The sequence below is a fragment of the Oncorhynchus mykiss genome, chromosome 19 (genome assembly GCF_013265735.2).
Source record: "Oncorhynchus mykiss isolate Arlee chromosome 19, USDA_OmykA_1.1, whole genome shotgun sequence".
NCBI classification, from domain to species: Eukaryota; Metazoa; Chordata; class Actinopteri; order Salmoniformes; family Salmonidae; genus Oncorhynchus; species Oncorhynchus mykiss.
This window is the reverse complement of record NC_048583.1, coordinates 20,658,456-20,673,815: the sequence shown is the minus strand read 5'-3', so window position 1 is coordinate 20,673,815 and position 15,360 is coordinate 20,658,456. Positions and strand designations below refer to the sequence as shown.

The following is a 15,360-nucleotide window of genomic DNA, read 5'->3' as shown; positions in this document are numbered from 1 at the left end:
ATGCTCCTACCGAGAGGCCATGCCATGCTAGACAACATTAGGAGTCAGACAAGTCACTAAGATCCATACTAGTGCCACTAAAATGCACGCCCAATGCTAGGTTCATACTGGATATTAGAACACAGCCAGTGGGTTTTGACAAAAATATTGCCATTTGATAACCTAGAACATACTGAGGACAGCCGATCACCCTGCTAGTCTGACTGGGTACCTTATGCGTTATAAAATGCACAACTAGTAGTAAGTACCCGTCTGCTACCGGGCCCTGGTAAAAAGTAGTGCACTATTAAGGGAATAGAGTGCCATTTGGGACTTGGCCATCATCTCAGAATAGATAGATGGAAAGCGATAGAGAAAATCCTGTAGTCACTTGAGGGAGGGGAGAAGGTGCCAAGGTGAAAAGTGTGCACTTGAAACGGATCAAGTACCCTGAACATCAAAGTGGATAACTAAGTTGTGGTTGAGAACCAGCTATCATCACCCACCGACTGCACTGTCAGAGAGTGAACAAACCAAGGGGGTTAATCTGTGTCAGTCGAGGCCCACTCACAATTTATAGGACCTCCATGAACGGCAAAGAACCCATTAACAGTTCAATCTGGTCAAGATCAATATCTCTACTTGGAGGATAGGGGCAACATCATCTTCCTTGGAAGTCTGCGAGGGGAATGAATAAGAAATGTTAAATGAAAAGGTCTTAAAAGAGCCTTTAAAAAGCCCTGCAGCAAGTCTGCCCTGAGAAATAAGGCTTGTCTGCTGGACAATGATGAACAAAGGTGTCTTACCACTCAGAGTTCGCTTGCTAAAATAACTCCTCGATCTTGTAGTCCATTAGCTAACTCCCTCACGCCCCTGTGCCTTTTTTAATTGAGCCGATAACAACTTTATCACAGGTAATTTTACCTCTTAACAACATTGGTTCGCTCTTTCCATGCTTTGGTGATTTAAAAGATTTCCCAATGGCCAATTTATCAACTGGACACTCAAAACGAATTCATATGGCTAATTATGGTAAAACACAATAAAAAGGGCTCATTCCCTAATTACATAGTTACAATGTTCTTAATTCAAGTACGAAGTACTTAGCTGTACTAAACAGTAGTATGCTAGTTTTTTAACTACCCTGTGAAGAACATGATTGAGTGCTTTTTTTCCAACATGGCGTCTGCCTAGGAGGCTACTAGAGGGAAAACTAACATGGCAGCTGCACGTCTAGCACTTTGTGACATCGGCTGATGTAAAAAGGGCTTTATAAATACATTTGATTGATTGATAGATACTAAGCAACTGAGTCTATGGAGACGCCGGTATACTGTTGGGTGTGGTCTTTGGCTGTTTGAAAGCTGGTGAGAATGCAGCTAAGTGCAATGCGCTCACTCTCTAGGAGCAGTGCACTGACTGCAGGTTGCTGAAACTAAACTTCCCACCATATCACTGGATCATCAGACCACCTCGGTTCAACTAGCATTTGTTTTCTTGTAAATACTTTGAGCGTTTGATTGAGCCTGCCTTGAGTGCCAGACGGGCGAGATTTGGGACTTTGGACACTTTTCCATTGGTTTCAGTGCACCAGTCAAGCTCAATCAAGCCCAGCTAAAGTATTTGAACTCCTACGAATACTATTTGAACCCGGGTTTGCGGGGCATCTCTATGGGGTCACCCATGTAGTCACTACTTTGGGCAGCTAAACAAACATGTCTGAACTGAACAAAAGTCGTTGTCAGGGTTATTGTGACTTTTAAATGCATCATCATCCAAAATGTCCAACTGCTTTCAGAGGGCCTGAATCACATATAATAGTACTCCTACAGAATATTACAACAAATACTGAGTTATGTCTCATACATCCTGATGTCTCCATTAAAGACAAATGTGAGGACAAAACATTGTCGCTCTGACGAGGAGGAGTAGTAGGAAGGATCGGAGGACCAATGCGCAGCGTGGTAAGTGTTCATGATATTTATTATAACTCAGAACACTAAAGAACAAAACAATAAAGCGACAACAAACAAAACAGTCCTGTACGGTGAATACACAAAACAGAAAATAATCACCCACAACTCAAAAGTGAAACCAGGCTAACTAAGTATGGTTCTCAATCAGGGACAACGATTGACAGCTGCCTCTGATTGAGAACCATACTAGGCCAAACACAGAAATCCCAAATTATAGAAAAAAGAACATAGACTGCCCACCCCAACTCACGCCCTGACCATACTAAAACAAAGACAAAACAAAGGAACTAAGGTCAGAACGTGACACTATCAATGGAAATATTTGACCAATCTTCCATGAAAACAACCAAGGGATCAAAGTTGTCAGTGCAATAACCTTCAACGTTGTATTATATACATGGCAACATTACTCGTTGTGGTCAAGAATTACCATCGATGTGGCACAAGTCAGTCTTGATCCATCCTATAGCCTTTAGGTATTTTCACATAAGATGACCAACCCTAAGTCATCCTATGGTGTGTGTTTTTCTCACCTTAGCATAGATAGACCATTCCCCAAAGCAGAGCCTCAAAACCTTGAAACTTTACTCCTTTGGAGTGACAGACTGAATGCAGGCAGTGGAAAAACCTCTCCCTGGATTTTAAAACCTCTATCTGGGTTTTGTTCATTAGGGCACACAAAGGAACATGTTTAGCAGCGGAAAGGGAAAATGTGTGTTTCTATTCGGACAAATCCTTGTAGTCCCTCTCTGTATCAGTCTGTTTTCTTCCGTTTGGTGCCTAATTCACAAAACCTTAGTTCAACCTGCATTTCTGCCCCAGGCTACAGGGCTTCTATGGCTACCATGAAGCCTTCCAGTTGTAGCTAACGACCACTAACAGGCTCCAAGGTGTCCTGCCAATATGGCCCCCACCCCTGTTTCCCTGGCGACCAGACACAAAATGCACTCCTATTGAACTGTTATTGATTGTGTATCTAGGACTTATAGCCTATAACAGTTCTCCAGAGTCCCAGGACAACACAACAAGGAACTAGTAAGACTGCAGCCCTATAACTCGACCCAAACACTAAGACTGTGTCTCAAATGGTACCCTATTCCTTACACAGTCCACGCACACACACACAAACGACTGAAGAAAACAATTGTGAAGAAAACACAGAGTGAGCCATATATACTCTCTGTGAGTGTCCTCCCTGCATGCCTGGGCACCAATCAAAAGTTCAAGTTCTAAATGCGGCCACTCCGTGACCCCTGGAGCTCTCTGAGATGCCAGGCCCAGCTCCGGTTACAGGAACAGAATGTGTGTGTGTGTGTTATCCACAAACCACACACCGAATCATAACCCAGACATTACTGTATGGGACTATAATTCAATAAACATGCACAGACACATGGGTCTACACACACTAACTCTTTGCTTTTGAGCAGTCAGCCATTCACCACTACTGGCTTATTATTGGACAGGCACTGCTTCTTGCCAGGAGGAATGAGGTTGTGCACAAACAAAGCCAAGGGCCTATTTTAGTATTGTTTTTAGAACAATTACAAACGTGTTTACCATCTAACTGTAGATAAAGAAAAGTACTACAGCACTGCATTTTGTATTGTATGAGCTTTGGCGCTCACATGCTACGAACGCTTTCATTGAAAAGCTTTCAACACCGTTTTATGTTAGGTGCTGAGGCAAAAACAACACTTGCAGTCGGCTGCTTACCTGAGTCACGAACTTCATTCTCTAACCGAGTGTCAATAATTCAACAATAAATACAAACAAATATGGGAAAAATGTGATTGTTAAAAAAAACGACAACTGTGCACTACACTACTAACTTTTAAACGTGCCTGGTAGCCCAGCTGAAAACAGTCAAGTAACGTTAACTCATTCAAAATGATTCCGCGAGAAATGTTGAACAGCACCACTGTTGTGGTATTAAAAATAGAGGATTAAATTAAGCCACACATCATATATATTAAGATATATGTGGTTGCCCCTTATGTGACATATTCAGACAACGAGTTGCCTAATAGTACAGTCTAACCGAGACAAAGAATAACGGATGCATTATCCGGATGGGTAGGGATGAAAATATAGGATGCGCACCGACACGGGGCTCCAGCCTGAAAGATTCAGATTGGAAAAGGAATACTAAAAAAACGAGTAATTCAATAATGTCAGCTACCAGTCAACACAAAGCCACTCGAGGCTACACGAACCCATGCTGTGTTCCGACGGAAGACCCATTATTCCCTAGATGAAAACACAGCCAACGTCTGTGTGGTAGCTTAGCTGCTATCAAGCTAACGTGCTACACCAGCCAGGTCTCGCCACTCGCCCGACAAGAGGCTCGTGCTGACAGCGCGCGTGCAGGCTTCACCACTGCTTGTTGGAGGGTACCGTACCCACTTGGAGAACGGTTCAGCTATCATTAATTACCCAGCAATGCCGGGGGGGGGGGAAATAACCATGCATATCATAGAGGCATTAAACGTGCATCCCCTTTCCTTTAAAAAGGATGCATTATAATTAGAATGTTCATTGAAATAGAGAAATTGACTAGGACGCGTCAACCTCGCCTTGCTAACGTTACCGTGTAGCGTCTGACCCAGCCGCGAGACCGCGTTACGAAATTGCTCGGAAAAACCCTGACTAGTGTGGCTGTCTTTCAAAGCTTACCTGGTTTGATGACAGCTCTTGTATCTCAACCAAAAAAATGATGTATAATGTGTTGTTTTACTGTGTATTCCTAAAATATACTGCCTTCTCGGTCTCGTTCCTTCGGTTGAATCGCCTAAATCCGTGCGCTTTCCCTTCAGAATAGTGCTGAATCTGAACGGGTGCACGGCACGCGCGGCTGTCGGTGTCTAGGAAATTCTACCGCCGCTCCCTGCCAAATAATGACCACTCCCACCGTTGAAGCCACAGCCACAGAGGAGGACAGGTGCTGATCGTGCGCTCTGTGCGCAGCTCCGTGGAATAGTGAGTGCGTTGCAATATAGTGAGTTGCGTGGCGCACATTCAAAAGGACTGTCAAATCAGCGGACTCGCCCTCGTGCGCATGCGCAGTATCTCGGTTGAGACCGCGTCCAGCTAGTAGGTTGACAGCGCATTTTTATGCGTGTCGTTGCCAAATTGTGACTCTGAAATGCTGAAAAATGTGTGGATGATGCATGGACTGATTCATGTCTACATGGACTGATAATGATTGCGGTTATGCCTATATTTAAAAAAAAATATGGCTAGGGCAAGCTATAAACAAGGAGAAAGACTGGACGTGAGAACAAACGCACAGGCCTTGTTGTCTATATCTAAACGTGAAACGAACAACAAATACATTCACCTTGTCATTGGAGTTAAAATTCGGGTGAAAAATACGAAATTCCATAACGATTTTTCAAATCCGATCAGTTTTGCACGTTGATTCAACGTCATTACATTGCATTTTTTGGGTAGAAATTGCCTGGAAACAACGTTGATTCAGGCAGTTTTGCCCAGTGGAATGCATCAGCAACGGAACATAATAGGCCTGTCAAGTTGAAATATTATCGTTGTTAAATGTTACATGGAGACTAGGCCCTAACTGGTTAATTCACATTAGTTGACAACTCAACCAAATGTAAATCAAAATTTGACGTTGAACTAACGTCTGTATCAGTGAGACTCGGATTTTTCACTTTAAAATGTACGTCAGACAAAAACAAATGATTGCAAAGGTAAACAAACCATATCATATGCACAAGGACTAATTTGAACAATTTACACACAAAAAAATGTTTACAAAAACACATTTACTTTAAGAACGGTGCAGATGCAAAGTTTGGTAATGGCACAAACAGCACAAACCATTATTATGTTACCAAATTTTGCATCTGCACTATCCTTCACTGTGGAATTGCCCATATGTCATTTGACAGTGATGCTCACATTTTTTATTTGGCTCTACGAAATGTTTCATATGAGGCGATAGTATAGAATGTCACCTTTTGTTTTAAGGTATTTGCATCCATATCTGTTTACCGTTTAGAAAGGAAAGCACTTTATGTATCTAGTCGTCGTCCCCACATGTGAAGAAGTCAAAAGCATTTGGACAATTCACTTATAGCGTATAAAAACAGTCCAAAGTTTAGTATTTGGTCCCATATTCCTTGCAAGCAATGACTACATCAAGCTCATTGGATGCATTTGCAGTTTGATTTGGTTGTCCAATAGTACTGTAACTGAATGGTGAGTGATGACTGGAGTCATTTTCTTTCTAAGTGAGTAGATGTTTCTGAACACTTCGAAATTAATCCTGATAGTGTCATGATTTAAAAAAATCATTAATGAATCATGAAAAGTGATGAGTGAGAGCGCCATTCAGAGGCTATAACAAAACATGGTATCTTCTCACCATTACAGGGGAGGTTAGTATTTTTTAGGGGGTATGACCTTTGTGCCTCTAACTTTCTCACTCATCATCGTTCACAATTCATTCATGAATATCCATAATCATGGGTGCATCCACATCAGGGGCATAGGCATGGGTGGGCCTGGGTGGCTATAGACTCCAAAATGACACAAGACATTATTCACCATTCTGTTCCTATTGGGCCAAAAATAATCCAAAACACCACCAAAACAAGCCGCAAATGCCTACAACTGACTACTTGAATATACTATAAGTGAATTTGTCCAAATACTTCTGACTTCTTCAAATCGGTGAACTAGATACATAAAGTGCTTTCATTTCTAAACGGTAAAACTGATATATATGACAATCCCCTTAATTAAATTCTGACATTCTGTACTGTCACCTAAAATGAGACATTCTATCGCCAATCTAAAAGGCTAAAGTATAGAGGCAAATTTAAAAACGCAGCGTCACTGTTCAAATACATATGGAGGGGAGTGTATCTGTCAAAAGGTTGAACGCCTGAATCTGACCCCATACATTTGTCATCATGACATACATTTATGGAAAACATGCAGAGTTAATGCATTAACATACTTTGGGCATCACCTGACGGGCTAAATTAAAATTCAAGTAGGTGTATGTGGAACCTATATCGGGCGCAAAGACGAGTCAGCCTCAGATTTCAATTAGCTGGTTGTCTAAAGGTCTATTTTTGAGCATAGAGAAAATATTTGCATAGCCTATATTAATATCAATTTAGCTAATTTAGGTGACTCACCCATTAATAACCTTATATCACACACATCTTGCAAGTTGCTTAACAACACATTGTAATCTACATAGGCCTATAGGCTGTCAAAAAAGTTGTATCTCCATCTCTTCATTCAAAGACTCAATCATGGACACCTTTACTGACAGTTGTGGCTGCTTCCAGTGATGTGTTGTTGTCTCTACCTTCTTGCCCTTTGTGCTGTTGTCTGTGCTCAATAATGTTTGTACCATGTTTTGTGCTGCTGCCATGTTGTGTTGCTACTGTGTCGTCATGTTGTGTTGCTACCATGCTGTGTTGTCATATGTTGCTGCCATGCTATGTTGTTGTCTTATGTCTGTCTTTATGTAGTATTGTGGTGTCTCTCTTGTCGTGATGTGTGTTTTGTCCTATAATGTTGTATTTTTAATCCCAACCCCCACCTTCCCCGCAGGAGGCCTTTTGCCTTTTGGTAGGCGTCATTGTAAATAAGAATTTGTTCTTAACTGACTTGCCTCGTTAAATAAAGGTTTAATTAAAACAAATAATAGTTAAATAACAGGTGCCTGCACCGCTATGGTACTGGTTTGAATTTGATGTGTTGACATTCACACTGTTCTTAGTCACAGGAGTACTTTAAAATGGCTAAACCTGAACAATATAATAAGATTGCCACCCTTTCAAATCACTCCTACAGCCACAGCTTGAAATTGGCACTGTGTTCTAAAGCTGGCATTTGCCATGCTGTGCCAATCGGAGTTTGAAATTATATCTCGAATGGGAAATGAAAATGCAACAGCCATTTCAATCAAGAACCATGAAAATGTTAGTGCCACATAAAGGCATCTTTACAATGTAATTACTGTATATCACATGTTCCATACAATTTGGATGAGTGCAAATCACACTATTGTGCCTGCTATCATTGGCTCAAATTGGTTGTGCAAAAACAATGGGATATGTCCCAAATGGCACCCTATTTTCTATAGTGCACTTATTTTGACCAGGGCCCATAGGAAATAGGGTGCCATTTGGAACACAGCCCTCAGGGCCCATAGATAATAGGGTGCCATTTGGAACACAAAGGCAATGTAAACTGCACCTTGATCATTGACATACACATGGATACACGTGAATGTGATCTAGGCTACATTCATCCCTCTTTATTATAACGCTATAATAAAACCCAACTATGCAGTCTTCCATATGTGACTCGTTTCAGGAACTAGGCCTATGTTGCGCGTCACTACTTCACAGGAGAGCCATATGAGCGTAAACTTAAAATCACTTTAAAATAAAAAATTTTTTTGGCAGAAATGCCTTTTGGAACATTTGTCCCAAAGCCAATCCTGCGTTGTCTTGGCTGTGTGCTTAGGGTCGTTGTCCTGTTGAAAGGTGAACCTTCACCCCAGTCTGAGCTCCTGAGTGCTCTGGAGCAGGTTTTCATCAATGATGTCTCTGCACTTTGCTCCGTTCATCTTTCCCTCGATCCTGACTAGTCTCCCAGTCCTTGTTGCTGAAAAACATCCCCACAGCATGATACTGCCACCACCATACTTCCCCATAAGGATGGTTCTAGTTTCCCTCCAGACGTGATGATTGGCATTCAGGCCAAAGAGTTTAATCTTGGTTTCATCAGAGCAGAGAATCTTGTTTCTCATGGTCTGAGAGTCTTTATGTGCCTTTTGGCAAACTCCAAGCAGACTGTCATGTGCCTTTTACTGAAGAGTGGCTTCCGTCTGGCCACTCTACCATAAAGGCCTGATTGGTGGAGTGCTGCAGAGATGGTTGTCCTTCTGGAAGATTCTCCCATCTCCCCAGAGGAACTCTGGAGCTCTGTCAAAGTAACCATTGGGTTCTTTCTCACCTCCCTGACTAAGTACCTTCTCCCCCGATTGCTCAGTTTTTCCGACGGCCAGCTCTAGGAAGAGTCTTGGGGGTTCCAAATTTCTTCCATTTAAGATTGATGGAGGCCACTGTGTTCTCGGGGACCTTCAATGCTGCAGAAATGTTTTGTTACCCTCAACACGATCCTGTCACGGAGCTCTACAGACAATTCCTTCGACAACACGGCTAGGTTTTTGCTCTGACATGCACTGCCAACTGTGGGACCTTATATAGACAGGTGTGTGCCTTTCCAAATCATGTCCAATCAATTGAATTTACCACAGGTGGTCTCCAATCAAGTTGTAGAAACATCTCAAGGATGATCAATGGAAACGGGATGCACCTGAGCTGAATTTCGAGCCTAATAGCAAAGGGTCTGAATACTGAATACAGAATACTAGCATTTCTGTTTTTAATATTAAATACATTTGCTAAATGTCTAAACCTGTTTTCGCTTTGTCATTATAGAGTATTGTTTGTAGATGATGAAGATTTTTTATTTTTTATTTAATACATTTCAGAATAAGGCTGTTATGTATGTGGAAAAAGTCAATGGGTCACTCTGAATACTTTCCAAAGGCACTGTATTTACATATATTTATGTGTGCGTGTCAGTGTGTGTGCACATGTGTGCGTTTGAATGCGAGTGAGTGTGTGTATGTATGGGTACACATGTACAAGCAGCTGTGCAGGCTTGAGCCTCAAGCATTGGCTGTAACAGCGTTGCCCCTCATTGTCATTCAAACATACTTTTTTTGTGTGTTTATTTCTACTTTATTTTAATCTTTGACTGGAGGCATTTTACTTAAATCAAGTTCTAAAAAAAATTATCTGAAAAGAATTCTCCCTCCATTTACAATTATTTTTTTTCTTGCATTTCAAAATTATTTCCTTGTAATATTTGGTTTCTCTATCAATACTTTTGGGTTTATGTTCGTTTTCAGTATCATATTTTTTTTTGCAATATAACATTTTTGTTCTCCACATAATAAGTTGTGCTTGATATTAATGGCACAAAAGTAACTCACTCGCAGGCCTGGGCAATGCCAGTCCTCGGGTCAGAATGTAATTAGTTTAAATCAGCTATGTTTGCTATGGATGGGGGAAAAGTGTGTCACCAATCAGGCCCCCCGAGGACTGGAATTGCCCACGTCTGCTAGAGGATTGCACCATACAATATCACTTTTACTCAATTACACAATTACTCCCCACCATGGTTTCAGTAAAAAGCTGAGGGATGGGGCTGGAGAAATGCAACCACTCTCAAATCCATAGACTATGCTATGGATGCATGAACTGAAAATCCATGATATCAACATGATGGTTTTAACCATGTTTTTAGGTAGTGGTTGTTTACATTTATTTTGTTTACAAACATTGGAGTAAAAAATTATTATTAATTTATATGCCCCAAAATGTATGTATCAACTAAGGATTGCTCCTTTAACAGTGACCTTTATACAAGCATTTCGCCAAACTCGCAATAATATCTGCTAAATATGTGTATGTAACCAATAAAATTGATTGTATTTGATACAGTAGAACTACAGTGTGTAGTCGTTTTATTCTGTCCACTGTTCCATGAATGTCCCATAAGGTCATTACCATCTCCCGCATTTGGGCTTTTTAAATGTGGTCACCTTAATTCCACTGGTGGAAACATTGTTTACTGCTACATGTTAACACCATGTTTTCACATGTGAGGAGAGTAAACATTATTTCAACCCCACATGTGAATCTGCAATTCCACATGAGAAGTTTTTATTTTTTTTATTTTTTACATGTGAAACAGCAAATATGAATTTTACATGTGAACGTTTTTCAGATGTCAAAATCCAATTCCAGATGACTAAGTTTGTCACGTGAATGTTTTTACATGTAAAACTGCATATCCGATTTTCACATATAAAGGTTTTTAAGATGTGAATCTGCTAATTTATTTTCTCACCTAATGAATTGCCTGTCATGCAATAGAAAAAGTGGGGCAGAATCTCTCCTCTGCTTTTTGCTGAATCATCTACTTCCCCTGGTGATCCGCCCGGCGATTGGCACTTCCCATAATGAGCTTGAGACTCCGGAATGTGTGATGCGCTGTTCTAAATATTCATAAATGGAGTAGAGTGTGTGTGTGTTTGTGGGTGTGTTTTTAACAACATGATTGGTCCGCCATGGGGAACCCATTTCCTTGTTATTATCAATGATGTTAGAGCATTGACATTATCACATCATACAAGAGCAACATACACGTCCTTTAAAAACCAAACCCTGGTGAATCAATAACTATTACCGGTTTGTTATGATATTCGTTTAAAAAAAAGTATATAAAAAAGCTCTGTTCGGCTGCTGATTGCAATCACTTGGTACGTCCATGTTCTTCTGAAGTATTTGATGAGGCTTCGACCGCGTACTGCTGTAAGAGATTTGGTCACAGTTCTCTCTCTCTCTCTCAGAATCTTCACTCGTTCATCACACATTGTCGGCTCCTAGCTGGGCTCGGAGGGGTGGAAAAGCATCAAGTGATGTTCAATTGGAGTCTGTTGAATTTGAAGACAATTACCGGGACCCTGGAATAAGCAGGTAATTACAAAAAAGCCTCTGAGAAGATATGCCTCGCACAGAAATTTGATTACACTGTGAGTTCAAGCCAACAAATTGGGTCAGTGTTAAGTAATTTGAGAATTAGTGAAAGGGATATAAGGGGCAAGACACAGAGAAGTAGCAGAGACAAATGAACTAATGTTAAACTTCCACAACCTTAGGTCGGCAAGGGAAAACATTGGAGCCAAGTGTTATGTAATTTGAGAATTAGTGAAAGGGATATAAGGGGCAAGACACAGAGAAGTAGCAGAGACAAATGAACTAATGTTAAACTTCCACAACCTTAGGTCGGCAAGGGAAAACATTGGAGCCAAATGTTTATTTTGGTTTATTATTTTTTTCTCTCAAAATTATTCATTTCAAATTATCCATCCAACTGTGCTTAATTTTAGTAGCTAGTTGCTAAGTAAACACTTTTTTTCTCCATAAAAATGGAATTCAAGATAATTGGGTTTGGTCATTCATGTTTTTATTTATTAACCTTTATTTAACTAGGCAAGTCAGTTAAGAACAGATTCTTATTTACAATGATGGCCTAGGAACAGTGGGTTAACTGCCTTGTTCAGGGGCAGAACGACAGATTTGTACCTTGTCGGCTTGGGGAGTCGATCTAACAACCTTTCGGTTACAGGCCCAACGCTCTAACCACTAGGCTACCTGCCGCCTCATGTTGTCATACTCTAGTCTAGTTTATAGACAACTGTCCTGTGAAAGCACTAGCATTACCTATTTTCTCGTTCAGATCTTCAGATGAGAAATACACAGGCTTCACAGACGACACATCCCTCTTTGTGTGTCGTATTCCCCGCCTCTCCATCGCTCTCTTCAGAAACCAGGAGGCGAGGGAGAGAGGAGGAGCAGTTAATAGCAACCCATTGTCTCCCAGCTCAGCTACATGATGGCTCTCGGTGAATGGCAGGCAGTGGCCGGGGCTGGGACAAGCTGTCGGTGGTGGGGGCCGTTTCTCATTTGTCAGGGGGAGAAGCCAGGGCTTTGTGGGATTATGAGGCACCCAGAGTGGGGTAACTGGGGCTCCAGTCTCCACCCTCCACCCAGCCTTAGCCATCTGCTGCCCCTGCTTCATCTGGAGCAAAGCTGCTCTACACTGGGAATAGAGCTGTTTCTGACTGTGGATAGATATGCTGTATTTGTGCATCATTTTAACTACACACAGATCCTAGCAAGAGGCAGTGCTTGATGATGAGCTACTAAAATATGTATTTTGTATACAGTGTTTAAAATAAACAATTTGTCAAATAGTGCTAAGACTAACAAGACCACATTTAAATCAGCCAAACTCATATAGCTCTACCACCATCCTTATTAGAGAAGAACCGCTCACTGCTCCCAAAAATATTTGTATTTATTTTATGCCTTGGGGTAAGGGTTAGGGTTATGTTTAGAATGAGTTTTAGGGGTTCGGATTAGGAGTTAGGATTAGGATTAAGTTAAGGGTTAGGGTTTATGGAAAATAGGATTTTGAATGGGAATACATTTTTGGTCCCCACTTGGATAGTAAAACCAACGTGTGTGTGACCAGGCTTGTCCACAGCAAGCGAGACTCCCATAAAACTCCCATCTGCTGGGGCCACATGTTCCAACTCCCACCCCAGGGTCTAGCTGGAGTCCTGATCCCCAACCCAGAGGCTTAGGCAGGCACTGTCATCATCACTGGAGTGTGTGTGTGTGTGTGTGTGTGTGTGTGTGTGTGTGTGTGTGTGTGTGTGTGTGTGTGTGTGTGTGTGTGTGTGTGTGTGTGTAAGTGTGTCTGTGTGTGTGTGTGTGTGTGTGTGTCTGTGTGTCTGTGTGTGTGCGTGTCTGTGTGTGTGTGTCTGTGTGTGTGCGTGTGCGTGTGTGCGTACGTGCGTCATCATCAGTAAGGGCTAGGCAGTTTACTGAGTTCAGGGACCTCCCTTGTTGTTTTAGATATTCCCTGGACTGCATCCCATAGGCCCATGGTCAAAATAGTTCACTAAGTAGGGAATAGGGTTCCATTTGGAATGCAGCCCCTGGACTCATTTCTGTTACATTCCTAATTTAGGTCTGATAAGGCCATCCCTTTTACCTAACACCAGTTTTACGAGCGAAGCAGGGGAAATAACAGTGTCACAACATCTTGACTCGCACATCTAGGCCGCTCAGAAAAATAACAGTAAACACCAGTGGTAAATGAGCAGTAAATAACAAAACCGGAGTGGAGGAGCAGCTGACCCTTGGCTTGAACCTTGAACCCAAGAAGCCAATTTCTGCTCCAGGTTGACAATTCCTCTAGGTACAGATCTAGTATCAGCTTCCCCTCCCCCAATCCTTTACCATTGTGGGGAAAATGCTAAACTGACCCAAGATCCCTTGAGATTGGGGAGCACTCCGGTTCTGAGAAGCAGCATTACAACAGGATGTTGAACTGTTAATGTACCCCTCTGTGTTACATAAGCACCCAGTCACATCTGGTGATGTATCCAGCAATGTTAAAAAAGGATGGGAGGACTCGACTCTGTTACAAAACAATTGAAATAGGTCCTACTCATGAGGGCACAACATAGCAAAACAATTTAGCATCAGACAACTAATATGAATGTTTCTTATTGCACAACTTCATATAGTACCTCCCTGTTTTGGTTGCCTGGCTACCCATCCACATCGCTCCTGCCTAAAGCCACACCCACTAATGTTTCTTCTTAACAATGACTCTGGATTTGACCTCCTCCCCGACGACATCTTGAATGTGAACACATTCAAACTGTTTTGATTGGTCCCAGAAAGAGATGGGTTGGGACGGAGCCTGAACACACGTGGGTAAAGTGGCATTTTGAAAATATTCATTAACTCTGATCGGTTAGAGACAATCCAAACGCTGCTGATGACATGTCTTGTACTACGCCCCTCATTTTGATGTCAGCATAAAGGATATCTACAATGGCAGTCTCAGACTGAATGTATGTAGCGATAGATAGTAGAGGTCGACCTATTAATCGGCATAGCCGATTAATTAGGGCCGATTTCAAGTTTTCATAACAATCGGTAATCGTCATTTTTGGACGCCGATTATGGCCTATTACATTGCAATCCATGAGGAAACTGCGTGGCAGGCTGACCACCTGTTACGCGAGTGCAGCAAGGAGTCAGGGTAAATTGCTAGCTAGCATTAAACTTATCATATAAAAAACAATCAATCTTCACATAATCACTAGTTAACTACACATGGTTGAAGATATTACTGGGTTAACTAGCTTGTCCCGCGTTGCATATAATCAATGTGGTGCCTGTTCATTTATCATCGAATCAAAGCCTACTTCGCTAAACAAAAGCACGTTCGAGAAAAAAGCACATTCTTTGCACAAATGTAAACCATAAACATCAATGCCTTTCTTAAAATCACTACACAGAAGTGTAGTTTTTTAAACCTGCATATTTAGTTAAAGAAAGTTAATTTAGTTAAATAAATTAATGTTAGTAGGCAATATTAACTCGGGAAATTGTGTAACTTTGTCACGACTCCGACCGAAGGTGGCTCCCCTTCCCGTTCGGGTGGCGCTCGGCGGTCGTCGTCGCCGGCCTACTAGCTGCCACTGATTATTTCCTCCCCCTCCCTTATGTGTTCATTGAGTGCACCTGTTTTGAATTATGTATAATTAGTGAGGCTTTATTTAGTCAGCCGGCCCGCCTGGTTCCTTGTGCGGGATTAATTATTGTGACCTTCTGTGTTGTGTAAACTTGTGCGCACGTCTGTGAGTTACGTGCTTTCCCATTTCGTGGGTCTTTTCTGGACAGTTTAAGTC

General features: G+C 41.7%; 1 protein-coding gene across 1 annotated transcript in view; it reads right to left on the bottom strand.

Annotated features, from left to right (window-relative positions):
* LOC110497517 (catenin alpha-2) overlaps nucleotides 1-4,921 on the bottom strand; it is a 663,050-nt gene extending 658,129 nt beyond the window's left edge. The window contains exon 1 of the mRNA XM_036954442.1: nucleotides 4,632-4,921. The gene's annotated coding sequence lies outside the window, so the exon portion shown is untranslated. The remainder of the gene's footprint in view (nucleotides 1-4,631) is intronic.
* Nucleotides 4,922-15,360: the final 10,439 nt, after the last annotated feature.